The sequence below is a fragment of the Mixophyes fleayi genome, chromosome 2 (genome assembly GCF_038048845.1).
Source record: "Mixophyes fleayi isolate aMixFle1 chromosome 2, aMixFle1.hap1, whole genome shotgun sequence".
NCBI lineage: Eukaryota > Metazoa > Chordata > Amphibia > Anura > Limnodynastidae > Mixophyes > Mixophyes fleayi.
This window is the reverse complement of record NC_134403.1, coordinates 244771763-244786054: the sequence shown is the minus strand read 5'-3', so window position 1 is coordinate 244786054 and position 14292 is coordinate 244771763. Positions and strand designations below refer to the sequence as shown.

General features: G+C 40.0%; 1 protein-coding gene across 1 annotated transcript in view; it reads left to right on the top strand.

Moving 5' to 3' along the window:
• Nucleotides 1-1588: 1588 nt before the first annotated feature.
• Nucleotides 1589-14292, top strand: part of BAK1 (BCL2 antagonist/killer 1) — a 47517-nt gene continuing 34813 nt past the window's right edge. The window contains exon 1 of the mRNA XM_075195725.1: nt 1589-1682. The gene's annotated coding sequence lies outside the window, so the exon portion shown is untranslated. The remainder of the gene's footprint in view (nt 1683-14292) is intronic.

Genomic DNA, 14292 nt, shown 5'->3' with positions numbered 1-14292 from the left:
GGAGTTTTTGGACTAAAGATGCACTTGCTATTAGTGGCAGCTGCAGCACTTCGGGCACAGCAAGGGAGAATTGCTGAGCACTATGCTTTACGTTTACAAGTTATGCTGGTTTCACAAACGTTAGTCTTTATTTTTGCATTATAACTTAAGATAGGATGCAGAATTCAGTTCAAGTGAGCTACTTTTAGAAATCTGAAAATGTGCAGCAAATTATATTCACACTTAAGGAGTAATTTAAAGTTGTACGTAGCGTTGTAAATTTGCACCAGTGCAAGCAATATATACACAGGAAAGTTAAATATGTATGCCATATTTAAAGTTGCACTATGCTTAAGAGCATCAAATCTCTAAGAGGGGAATTCAACTGTCCATGCAGTTCTATGTAGTATGATAAGTCTGACACCTCTCAGCTGATCGTTATCCTTATCAGTTTATAATTTACACCAGAGATAGAGCAAAAGCAACAGATACGTTCACTGACAGGCGTATCTGTGTTTGCACCAAGGTCTATATAGGGCGCATTTCCTTGAACACACCCTTTTTGTGCTTATGTTTGCACTCCCCTCACCTTAACTGATCTACCTATATAAGTGCAAGGAGTCGTATACGCAAAATGTTACTGACTGCATACTGATTCAAACACAAGTCTTTTTTTGTGGGAATGTGCAGTTGTGGAATTTGTGTTTTTTACTCTACGCAGATGAACTTGTGTCTAACTCTACATGAGGCCCTAAATAAGTATCTAATAATGTTACTATTTCTATGGCAAACTTAGATTTTGCACCTACTTTGTGTAGGCACAAAAAATACAGCTACGAAACATGCCCATTTCAAAACTAATTCTGACCTGCAGCATGTGCGCAGCTCAGAGGCATTCATGTGCAAGTTCAGTTCATTGGGGGGCGTTGGGTTGCATTTTTTTAGATACAGTGGACCCGATTCATGAAGGAAAGTACACCAAAAAAATAAGTAAGTTTGCACCTTTGCAAAACCATGTTGTATTGGAGAGGGAGTTAATTTAAAATGTGGGGACAGATTTATAGTTGAGGTAGGGCATGTCCTAGATCAACTTAAAATTTCAGAGTAAAAATAAACCTGTCAAGTATTTGTGTGCTAGATGAAAAAACAGCCAATATTCTCCTTATGTGCAAAATAATATACTAATTTTCACACCTTGCATTGTAACATGGTTTTACTCAATTTTTGCCTTACTTTCCTTAATGAATCAGGGCCAGTATGTGCAGCTCATTATACTGGGACACACAAAATTATTATGTGCAAATACACTTTCGTCCACCTCTAAATTAGACGCTTTATGTGTAATTAGGCACCAATTCACAAGAATGAGGCCTAAAGTGAAATTTTTTTTTCTGTAATTTCAAACTTTGTTTCGCAGCTTCACAAACATGTTTGTTTTGGGTTTCTCTACTTCATAGCGTGTTTTTTAGCCGCAATGTTTTTCACACACTGTATTTCCTCTAAACCCTCTGCTTTTCTTGTCAAAGACACTCCTCTTCCTACAGACTGAGATACACAATGTGCTGTGAATCTCACTGAACATGAATTAGTTAAATCTCAGCCCAGCCCTTTTACCATCCTCCAGGAAGTCAGAGCAGGACTTTAGAATTCTGTTTTCCGTCTAAATTCAGATCCCCAGTTCATTGGAAGAAAGGATCCTTAGGGTGAGTGGGTGTGTGTGACTTTGTAGTGTGGGTGAGTGTCAGTTCTTGTGGTCAAAGTGGAATTTTAAGAACATACAGAGCATTTTACACTCAGTTTCTTCCAACAAATACAGAGCACTTCTAATCAGCACACTACACTGCTGAAGCATTGAAACAAATTCCAGTCTGTCTCTGGACAAAACTAAGTACAGCTGTTGCACCCGGGCATAATTCTTACATAAACTAACATGTGAAATAGTGTACAAAAGTAGTTTGCATTATTTATATTTGCTAGAAATTACCATTTTAACTGATAGATCAGAATGGATTGGCTTCTATGTTTTCATTGCAATGTTGAACAAATATTTTAACATTCTACAGTATGTTTAATCATTTGAAAATGGGGCCTGCTGCTGAGTTGAACTTTTGCCACACTGTATAGGGTAAATCTCTGTAAATTTGCACTGTACATGTCCACAATGAAAATGCATGCATACGCGCAAACGCAGTATTACTTTCAGACACAGCAGTGGAAGGAACGGGCATGCTAATGCGCCTCGTGTACAGTAACGGTGTATTCACGCAAATATGGACAGATTTAGACCTCCAGCGGCACGCATATGCCTGTTAGCAGGTGTACCTGTTGTGGGTGCCTGAGGGCGCGTGCAGAGATCCATGATGATGCACCTTTGCAGCAGTGTGTAAAAAATAAATAAATAAGAAAATAAAAAAAATAAGAAAAAATAATAGTTTAAAAAATTATGTGTGTCCCCAATCCCTCATATTTTGCCAGCACTCATAGCTTAGTCTGGTAGTGGAATAATTGGGGGGGGGGGAAGGGCAAACAGCATGAGATCTCCTGAAAAAGCCGCTACCAGCACTAGGCTGTGACAGGCTGGACTTGTGACAGTATAACAGAGCAAGCAGCAGTATGGGGTCCCCCTGTCATTATGTCAACCAGTCCTAGCTTGTACAACACGTGACTAAATTCCCTAGGGGAATCTGGCCTGCAAAAAATGTATAAATGTTTTGATAAAAGTACGAATGAACTGCATTGATACAATGTAGCTAATTTCCGTCAACCAACATACAGCGACTTTCCAATGCTCTGACTAATCAGAGTAAAGCTGCTCTGTATTGATGCAGTTCATTGATAAAATGTATCAATCAACTGCATTGATACAATGTAGGTCAGTGATGGGCAACCTAATACCCTTCAATGGCCAAATGGTGCCAAAAGGCTAGCCCATTACCCTTAATCGCAGTAGTAAATTAAAACAATACATTTAATCAAAGAAAGATACTCTTATCTGTAATATCATATCAGCAGGCATTTAAACCAGTGTTACAAATTATTACAAATAAATGTTCGAATGAAGCAAGTAGGTCCTGGGAGCCACGCTCGTGCCCATGAATGACCTAGGTAATTGCAGTTAGTAGTGAGACCCTGGTCTGATCTTACCACTAATCCAGTGTGGCTTTCTGATGGAAGAAAAAGGAGGATCATCACCCAGGATTTAGGTGAGAACTACAGTTTTGAACAAGTGTGTGTGGGAGAGTTGTTATTTTTAATAAAGTACTTGACACATGGTGCGTGTGTTTATTTTACTGTATTTGATTACCGGTGCACTACAAGTGCCAGTGTTCCCAAACACTTTAGGCATGCCAGAGCTTTCTGGGACCTGTAGTACTCCTGTAAAAACAAAATACAGTAAAAAAAAAAATACTAATATAACAATTTTAACTAATTCACACTAGGGATGTTCACAGACCCCCGTGTCCTAATTTTGGTTTTATATCTGTATTAACTTTGTGTTTTTGTTTTGCCAAAACCACCCTCATGTGTTTTGGTTTTGGATATGGATTTTTTTGCTAAAATTGCTAAAAAATGCTAAAATCACATAATTTGGCTTATTTTTTGCTCCTACATTATTATTAACCTAATTGACATTAATTTCCAGTACAGCTTTTTTGGGAGACTCTACACTGTTTTTCCACCTCTATTCATAATCAAGATGATGATGACTGGTGTATCAATAGCATGATGACACACTTTCACGCATCCTGATTCATTACTCCTACACAAGCAATTACGCATAAATGCTGAATTTTCAAGATTGGTGCGACTTCATTTGCTGCACTTGAAAATACTAGATAAAAGCCCAAGTGCTAATGATTATCATTTCCAATGATGCTATGGGCCAGGTAGTAACTGCAATTTTGCATCTTGGCAAAACGATGTTACAGTGCATGGGGGCCAAATTTAAAATGTCGGGTCTAGCTTAGAATTCAGAGGGGACAGTGTCGCAGCTTGACTAAATCACAGTGTGATGAGCTGCCAAGAATGTGTGTGCTACATGCAAAATTAGGCAGTATATCCCTGCATACAAAAAATGCATTTGCACCTCTTGCATCACAATTTGGTTTGGCCATTTAAAAAATGTGCATTTTAGGGGGATTACTTCCTATTTCTAAATCATGCCCTTTATGAGGTAATTTTTTTTATTTTACATTTTACTTGATCACAGGGAAGGTGTGACTTTAATATTTGATTTATTAAATATAAACAATAAACAACAAACATCAACTCAAAACATCTCTCAATACTCTGTTGTAAAATTATTTTTTTTATTTCCTTCCCTTTTTGTATTTTTCCACAACCCTCACTACAGAAATTGCTGTTCTGCCTCTTTCTGTTAGTGTAAGATCTGACAGTACTAGCTCAGGAGCTTCTCTTGTCTGCCTTATAAAATGAGTCCTCTCCCATGCCACTTTATTACATTTTTTTTTTCAATTACTGAGTAAGACCAACTTTGTCCCTAGAACAGCCTTAATGCTTTGTGGCATGAATTTAACAAGTTGCTGGAAACATGCCTTAGAAATTCTGGTCCATGTTGACATGATATCTTAAAGCAGTTCAATGCTGTGAATTTCCCTTTCCACTAAATACCAAAGTTACTCTATTGGATTGAGAACTGGTGACTGTGGAGGCCATTGGAGTACACTGAACTCATGTTTGTGGAACCTACCTAGGATGAGGTGGCACATTATCCTGCTGGAAGTAGTCATTAGAAAATGGGTAGACTGTGGCCACAAACTGATGCACATCATCATTAATTTAAATGGTACTCAGCTGGTATTAAGGAGCCTAAGTGTGGTAAGAAAACATTCCCCAATCAGCACACCACCAGCAGCCTGCATTGTTGACACAGGCAGTATGGAACCATGGATTCATGTTGTATACACCAAATTCTTACCATACCATCTGTATGTTGCAGCAGAAATCAAGATTCGAAAGACCAGGCATTGTTTTTTACAATCTTCAACTTTCCAGTTTTGGTGAGCCTATGACCACTGTAGCTGAGTTTCCAGTTCTTAGCTGATAGGAGTGAAACTTCTTCTGCTGTTGTAGCCCATCCTCTTCAAGCTTCAATGTGGTCTGCATTCCGATATGCTCTTCTGGATACCATTGTTGTTATGCATGATTATTAGAGATACTGTTACCTTCTTGTCCGCTTGCACCAGTCTGGTCATTCTCCTCTGACCTCTCTTATTAACAAGGCATGTTTGCCCACAGAACTCACTAGATGTTTGCGACTGTTGTGCCTGAAATCCTCTGGAGACCAGCAGTTTCTGAGATACTCAACCAGGGGAAGGCTGGCAGACTTTAGCCCGGGGAGCAAGCACACACAGCACTGGCCCATAAGTAGCGGCCCATCCTTAAAGGGTGGTTTTTGGTACAATATATATTTTTCTATATAAAAATAGACTATTTTAGTGTTGCTTAATCCATATATATATAGTTTTATGCCCAAAGCTGTATTAAGGCTCTGGGGGGCCTGGACACTTTAGACAGGACTCAACCCCCACTTCTGGCACCAATAATCACTCCAGTGTCTAATTCACACTTTCACATCTCTTCACCACTCTGGTGTTTGGTCTGAACAAAGATTGAACCTCTTGACCATGTTGTCATGCACCAAGTTGTTGTAGCATGTTTGGCATATATATATATACTAGCATAATACCCGGCGTTGCCCGGGATTTAAAGTATGTTTATTTACAAAAATCAATCTAAATATTAAACATACATGTAAATATCATGTTAAAATTGGACCAGTAGAAGGTGAAAAGTGAAAATGTCAAACTGTATATGATGGAACGAACCGATAAACAATTACTTCAAAACAGCTTGATAAACTATATTTCTCGTTTCTTCATTTGGGGCAAATACATACAAATTTCTTGGTGATCCAACTCTTGAGCACACAACGTAAAATTGTGCATGAGAAAAGCAAGGTGATTCCAAGTTGACTCCAGCTAAATGTAAAGATTGTCCTTGGGCCTTATTGATAGACATGGCAAAAGCTAAACGAACTGGAAATTGTAGACGCTTAAATTGAAATGGCATATCAGATGGAATGAGAGGTATGCGTGGAATGAAAGCATTGTCACCTTTTGCACAGCCTGTCAAAATAGTTGCTTCAATGAGAATTGAGCTTTTGGACTACTAATCTTGTACCGTTACAAAGTCTTGGAGGATTTAAATTTCTGAGAAGCATAATGGGTGATCCAATCTTCAGTACCAGGTTATGCGGTGGCATTCCGGGAGGTTGTAAAGAGCTTAAAAATTCAGTAGGATAGTGCACAGCCTCATTTTCTTCAACAACGGTATCTATTGATTTGTATAATATGGCTTCTCCAGGCAACTCTTCTTGAATCTTTAAGTTGATGTTGTTTACACAAATATTTTAGTTACTGGATGAAGCGGCATTAAACCATTCCCAATATTTAACAAATGATCAGCAAACTGACCGTCCATTGTGTTGCCATGCAGAGAAACTCTCATATTTGTGGTTAGTCGCAAAGTGCGAACATGCCTCCAAAGATGTGATGATATAAGGCATGCATTAATTTCATCCGCCATCGTTCCTTTTGGAATGACCGGCAATGTTTGTCGAAAATCTCTAGCCAATACAACAGTGACTCCACCCATTAGTAAATCATTGCCTCTTAAAAATTGAAGTGTTTGATTGAGGGCCTGTAAAGCATTTTTGTGTGACATGGTGCATTCATCCCATACAATGACCTGACATTCCTGCAGAATCTGAGCTTTTTCTGTTCGTTTAGTGATATTGCAGACGGGAGTTTCACTTCGGGCCAGATTAAGCGGTAACTTGAAAGCTGAATGTGCTGTTCTTCCACCAGGGAGCAAAGTTGCAGCAATTCCAGAAGAGGCCACAGCAATAGCTATCTTGGAATGTACTCGAATTTTAGCAAGTAACAACTTGATGAGAAACGTCTTACCTATTCTTCCGGGTGCATCCAGAAAAAATATATTTCCCCTTTTTTTTGGAACTTCTTCCAAGACATTGTTCCAGACATTCCAGAGTTATGGTCGTTTTCGATGATTTTTAGGTGTTACCCCCCTCGCCACCCCCACCCTTAGGAGTGCTAGGGGTGTCTTGCCCCCACAATATTTGTTGCCAGAAGTCATATGTGTACCAGGTTTGGTGTAAATTGTTCCAGACATTCCAGAGTTATGGTCGTTTTCGATGTTTTCTAGGTGTTACCCCCCTTGCCACCCCCACCCCGTAATGAATTTCAATTTTATTTTATTTTTAGTTGCCTCCGTCATGTTTTAATACACTCGTATGCAAAATTTCATGATCTTCGCTTGAAAAATGTGGATTTGTGGATTTGTATAGAAAGACAGACAGAAGGACAAATTTTCTCTTTTATATATTAGATATATATATATATATATATATATATATATATATATATATATATATATATATATATATATATATATATATATATTGAGTAGGATTGTTTTTATGTAGTCTAGTGACAAAACTTAGGACTTGTAGTTTATTTGTGTCTAATTCTATCAACACAATTGTGCAGCATTTGGTTGAGATGGCTTGACTCCAACTGGAAGAATGTATTGTAAGTACAAAGTTGTTGTTTGTGTGTGATTTTTAGCTAATTACATTATGGGTAGAGATATCCATTAATAGTCTGAGGTAATTTGTAACTCCCTGATCAGACCAATTTTTACATAAATGATTTTTTTGTTAAAACTGTGAATAATTTTGTATGTGTTTAAAAACTTAATATAATATTGTTGTTGTTTTTTTCAGTACAGTAGCTACAGATTAGCAAACCTTTAATTTGGGCTATTAGCAACTATAGTTCTGAAACCAAACCTTTTTTTATTGTATTTTGCTCTAGTGAAAATCTGAATCTGAAACGCTGAACACCAGTACGTAGCTAGTTAAGCAAGGTACACACTGGAGAATTTTCTGACCAATCTGTTATACCACTTTCATACTGCCGCCCCGGCAATATCCCGGGTTTTTCAAGCCGGGTTTTTGCCGGGGCTCTGAGCGTCCCAGCTCAGAAACACCATTCATACTGCACCTCGGACCCGGGAATTTCCCGGGTTGACCCCATTCATACTGCACAAGTCTGTGCCCTGGCAATTTGTGGGAGTCATCACCAGAGCAGTTTTCATTGGCTGAAAAAAGGTGATGTCATTGAAAGGTGACTGGTTTGTTGACGCATAAAGATGATGCAAAAGTGGGGGGTGATTGTTTACCACATTACTTTTCATCATGGCCGACGACTCACTTTTGTGTAGCCCAGAGTTCTTGTTTACTAGTGTGTTTTTGCTGTTTTATGCAGCAAATGAGAGTTTGCTGCAGCTGCTGACACTGTGCACTCTTGCACAGTCCCAGTTCAGGAGGAGGAAGGCGAAGTTTATGGCACAACAGAAGAAAACTCGGTGTCTGTATATGCGCAGGAGGAGAGCTTTTCTCAGGGCCAGCATTGCCTCAATTTTGAGATTCAGTGCTGCCAGTAACCGAACCATGCGTGCCAGAGAGCGTAGCCACGGAGAAGCTTTCTGGTCTACTGTGGAAGCGTTTGAGGAACAGCAGTGGATGCAACACTTCAGAATGTCACGTGGGACATTAAACTATGTGCTGGACCTTATTACCCCAGCACTTTCCAGGAAGGCCACTAACTTTGGGAAACCTATTCCACCATGTAGGCGCCTTTCTATTGTGTTGTGGTGGTATGCTACCCCTGGAGAATACCGGACAATCTCCTGCTTGTTTGGAGTGGGGATATCCACGGTGTGCACTCTAGTGCATGAAGTCACCACGGCATTGCTGGAAGCCCTGTATCATCGCTTCATCTCCTTACCGCAAGGTCAGCGCCTGGATGATACAATTGCAGGATTCCTGAAGCGTGGATTTCCACAGTGTGCTGGAGCCATAGACGGGACACACATCCCCATCATTGCCCCCACAGACAACCATGCGGATTACTACAACCGCAAAGGCTGGCATTCCATCATTCTGCAGGCTGTGGTTGACCACAACTATTGGTAAGCATTTTTTATGGGTTTTTTTTATGTGACTGTGCCATGTGTAATGCGTATTGTAAAACATTGCTATATGTATTTTTTTATGTCAGTTTCACAGATGTTTTCATCGGCTGGCCTGGACGTTCCCATGACGCCAGAGTTCTAGCAAATTCAGACCTTTACCAAATTGCTGAGGAAAGACAAGATGGCTGGCTGTTCCCTAGAGAGGTAAATATAGGTGTAATGTTGTATGATGTTTTTGTAACTGAAGTTTATGTACTATTGTTTGCTATCAATATTGTATGTATTTACTGCCCCTTTTTATATATAGATGTACCACTTGCAAAATGCATTTTCACCATATAGTACCAAGTGTACTGCATTATGTGACCAATATTTTTAACATGGTAACGTGAAACTGCATGTTTTTATTTACAGAAATCTACGTTTGTTGATGGTGTGGAGATACCGGTACACATCATTGGGGATGCTGCTTACCCTTTGAGGCGCTGGCTGATGAAGGGGTTCAGTCAGCAACATCACCTGTCTCCGGAACAGATCCGGTTTACACATACCCTCAGCTCGGCTCGGATGGTGGTGGAAAATGCTTTTGGGCGCTTGAAAGGACGTTGGCGCTGTCTATTGAAGCGCATTGACATTGACACCAAGCTTGTGCCCCACGTGGTTGCTGCTTGCTGTATTTTACATAACATTTGCGAAATACAAAAAGAGCAATTTCTACCTGAGTGGAATGTGCAGGAATCTGAAATGCAAGTGCTGTCAGTGGACTCCAGTACTTTTGAAGGAGAGCGCACCAAATAAATATATATATATACACAAGTAGAAACAGAAGACACAAATGTGCCCAAACAGTAAGTGCAAATTTGCTTTTCACGTAATATGTGAAGCTAACGGATGTGATTCCAGATCACACGTAACATACATGATAACAATTAACTGTTAAACATTTGTCCATAAAACATGATTATTACAATTGCCGATATTGTGGCATTTCTGGTTGTGGAGTGGTTTGGTTACCAGGTGGGTATTCTATGTTGGGGTTGCCCATAGGTTGAGCATTTTTGTGTATAATGTACCGGGTTTGGAGGGTTATTGTTGCCTATGGCTTGCCCCCGCTGGTACATAGGATAATATCCGTCATAATATATAAGGACTTGGAGGAGGTGCCTGCACCCGTGAGAGGAGTCTGTCCATGAATCCCATTATACACTCACGATTTTCGCGTAACACACGTTCCTGCATGTTCATGATTTGCATGAGGAAAGAGTCCTGGAGTTCCCGCTCATTGTCCATGAAACGCTGCAGTTGTGTATTCTCGTGTTCCCTCATGGTGCTGTCCATTTCCCGCAGTTGATCCATCATGACAGTTGTCATTGTTTTAGTTGCTTGCTCCATTTTGTTGGGCCTTTTGCGTTTTTTAGGAACGTTGTAAACTGTACGTAGAAAAAAACACAGTAAAACATACATTAGAATATATAATGTGGCAGAACAAAAAAAGCAGTGTTGTAAGCTGATATGTGCTTGAGGCCTCCTCCCTCTTGCCCAGTAGTTTTGCACTGCAACATATGCGTGTTAATGTTTTAATACTTTGGAGTGTATTATATTTGTCTTTTGGGCTTTTTGTTGATATACTTCTCTTTTTTTGCCAGTTATGTTTATACAGTTCATTTTTTTTTTTAATTATGTAGATATATTGGTATGTATATATAGTTGGTTATTATGTGAGATTATTAAAGATACTTACTGTTGGAGCGTAAACTGGGACCTGGCGTAGACTTTGACACCGGCACTGGTTCTGGCTGCGTTTCTTGCAAAGTATCTGTAACGACTTGTGCAGCAGGGAATGGCTGTGAATCGTTCAATACCTCCCAAGAAATGTTGGTGTCATCTGTTGTGGCAGAGCACTCCAGTTCTGGGGTGTCTTCAATAGAATCTTCTATTATTACCGTTGCGGCCTCGCTTGTCTGTGTGCTCTCTGGTGGTGTTGGTATAGCCACATCCACATTGCTAGAAGATGACAGTGCAATTGGATTTGTCAGAGGAGAATGTCCAAAGACCATATTGCACTGGTCATAAAAGGGCCAGTCTATTCTTTCAGCGCCACTTTTGTGCCTGTTGTGGTCATGGACTTTAGTGTACTGCTTCGTCAGGGACTTCAATTTGTTCAGGACTTGTTGCTGTGTCCTCTTTATGCCATGTTGTGTGAGTATTTTGGCGATGTTGTAGTATACTGTGGCATCCTTCACAGTCCCAGTCACTTGCCTTCTAATTTCTTCCTCCCCTCTGACATTCAGCAGCTCACGCACCTCTTCCTCCATCCAGTGTGTCATAATTGCTGTAAATAAACACTGTTTTTGTGAAATAATAAAAGCAATTTTCTCCCTAAAAAAACGTTTCTGCTTCAGCTTGATGTTGAGTACACCATCCACCATCTCTCCTAAAAAGCTTCTACAATCTCCCACCGGCTTCCACCGATGACATCATCCTCCAGAGACAGGCAGACAGCCAATCAGCATGTTTTCTGTGCAACCCGAGTTGAAAAACCCGGGTTGCACCATTCATAGTGCAGGCAACCCGGGTCCAACCCGGGAATTACCCCTCGAGAAATCCCGGGTTGAAGACCCGGGTTTTTAGACCCGGGATTTTGGACTTGTACCATTCATACTGCACCAAGACCCGGGTCGTTTGAGCTCGCCCCAGGAAAAACCCGGGATTTTGGTGCAGTATGAATGGGGTATTAGCTACAACGCCTATAACCAGTGCTGCATACAGAAATTGCGGGGCCCTTTCTTTCTTCTCTCACCCCACCCTCAATTATTCTCTACCCAACATTTGCCTTCCTCCCCCATTCTCTACAGTCATCTCTCATCCCCGGTTCCATCTAACTCTGGCAGTAGTTTACATCTCTGTGTCATCTTGCTGTATTTATTTGGCTCCTCTCTATTGACAGCACTGTGACGCGATTAATAACATGACATCAGCGACCCTGCAGGGTGACGGTCTGCCTTGACGCGGCTCTTTGTCCGGGAGAGAGGCACCTGTGAGGCTGGGACTGAAGCAAATGGCGGCAGCTCTGGGACCCCGACATTTTGGTAGTGGCGGAAGACATGCTGCCTACATGAGGGTCCGCTGCTGCATCCCTAATTACACACATAAGTCTCTCCCCACACCACCTCTAACATCTCAGGAGCAGCTGCTGCCTAGAAATGGCACCTGCTACCTCCCTTAATTTACTGTAGAGGCCCAGGGCTGGTTGGGCCCCACTCTGCTGTTGGGCCTGTACCCCACTGATGGCGGCTCTGCCTATGACTGAAGGTCTGATCTGTCGGGCAGTTCATGCATACACCCTACACACGATTTACCTTCAGATCTGTGCTCCTCATCTGGTCCTATAGTTGTTTAGAGAATGACAGCCCAATATGCATTCATTCATTCCTGTAACACTGATTAACCACCTTGTTATAGCTATCTACATGTCGTAATGAATTTTGTTCGCTTCTGTGACTCTGAAACAAAATATTCAGTCTCAGAGTGAACAAATTATTCCATCTACAGCACTCTCTACATTTAGTCACCAGGGCATGTTCATTGCTGGCATCGGCTGATAAGACCATGAATCTCTGTGGAGATCGTAAGCATGAGTTCATACACACTGTAGGATTGGAAGGTTATTGGAATGAGATTATCATCACACTGACCAACAAAATGAAATGACAATCGGTACTTTAGGAGGACTGTTGTTCATCATGTAAGTATACTTGCTAACACGATATCTAACCAAACGATTGACCCGATGATTGGCTGAAAAACGTCCAATGTGTACCTAGCCACAGTGATGGTCTGTAGAGTAATTCAAAGAACAATGGAAGTGCAATTTGTGACAAATTACAACTATTTGACTATGGAAATGGTTTTCATATGTTTTATCATTTGATCATGTCATCTTCTCTAATTAATTATATTGGGAACAAATTCCAAATGTCTCCAGCAAATTGTGTCACTAATCAAGCAACGGATCTTTTCATCTCTGTTTACATACCATGTAAAATAGGTTTTAAAGTTACTTTTTCTTGCCATTAGCTATGTTACATATTATTATCTAAATATCTTTATCAGTGGCATGCTGCCAACCATGGAATATGAGATTATAAGTGTTTGTTACCTTTTCTTCCTCTAATTACGTCCAAATTGCAGCATTATCACTTGACTAAAACTTAGCTTGACAAAACAGTATAATACATCAATTGTAGTCACAATTTATCAGTGAAAGGTCATTTTGTGATGATAGTTTAAAGTCTACATTTTTGACAATGTTGTATTGTTCAGTTTGTCAACATTAATGAACTTTTTTTTTTACTATATTGCTGAAATAATAAAAAGGTGTGCAGCTAAATGGGATACATAAAACATGTATCCATTTACTAGGAGAGCAGTAGAACTTGGTGAAGTATTCTCTATATTGTATGGTTAGTGCATACTACAGGCTATGTGGAATTATGTAACCAGCATAAATGGTGGCTTGTAAGTTGCAAGTCTCAAAATACTATATATGTTAAGCTGACCAACTCACACCACATTCTGACCAGCCTAACATGCTATGCTGTTTTTTGTTTATCTGGGCTACCTGCACACAGATTTTAAAGGCAAGTCTTTCCCAAGCACTAGCAGTCATGGGACACCTGGCACTCACTGGGCACAGGTTGGATTTAATTAATGTAAAGAACTAAAGAATAGGGTGCAAGAGAGATGGGATTTACATTGTGTAAACAAAAAAATAATGAATCCTATGCAGTCTCCACGTACAGACTGGGATACAAGGTGGGTTTAAGGGATTTTTTGATCACCAAAAAAAGTTCTACTTCTTTCCCAAGGAAGGGTCCTATTGATAAACAAGCCCTATTATGTCAGAATTTTATTATATGTTAAATAAGTGAATATTTTGAGTCCACGCAATTGCTGGACAACATTAGTGGTTTAACAGAAGTTTTAGTTTAACACCATTTTCCTATCTTTTATTCTCAGTATGTTTTTACAGATAAAATATGTCAGATCAGCATACAACAGTGTAACAGAACAGGATTATCTGCTTTAGAACAGCAGCAATAATTAGTGGTAACGTGCTTGTCAGTGCATGTCAATATATTTGTGTGTGGAACACTCATTTATATGAGCACTCCTGATACAATGAAATTATAACTTAAGTCATTATGCATTATTGCTGCCGGAAAACTATGA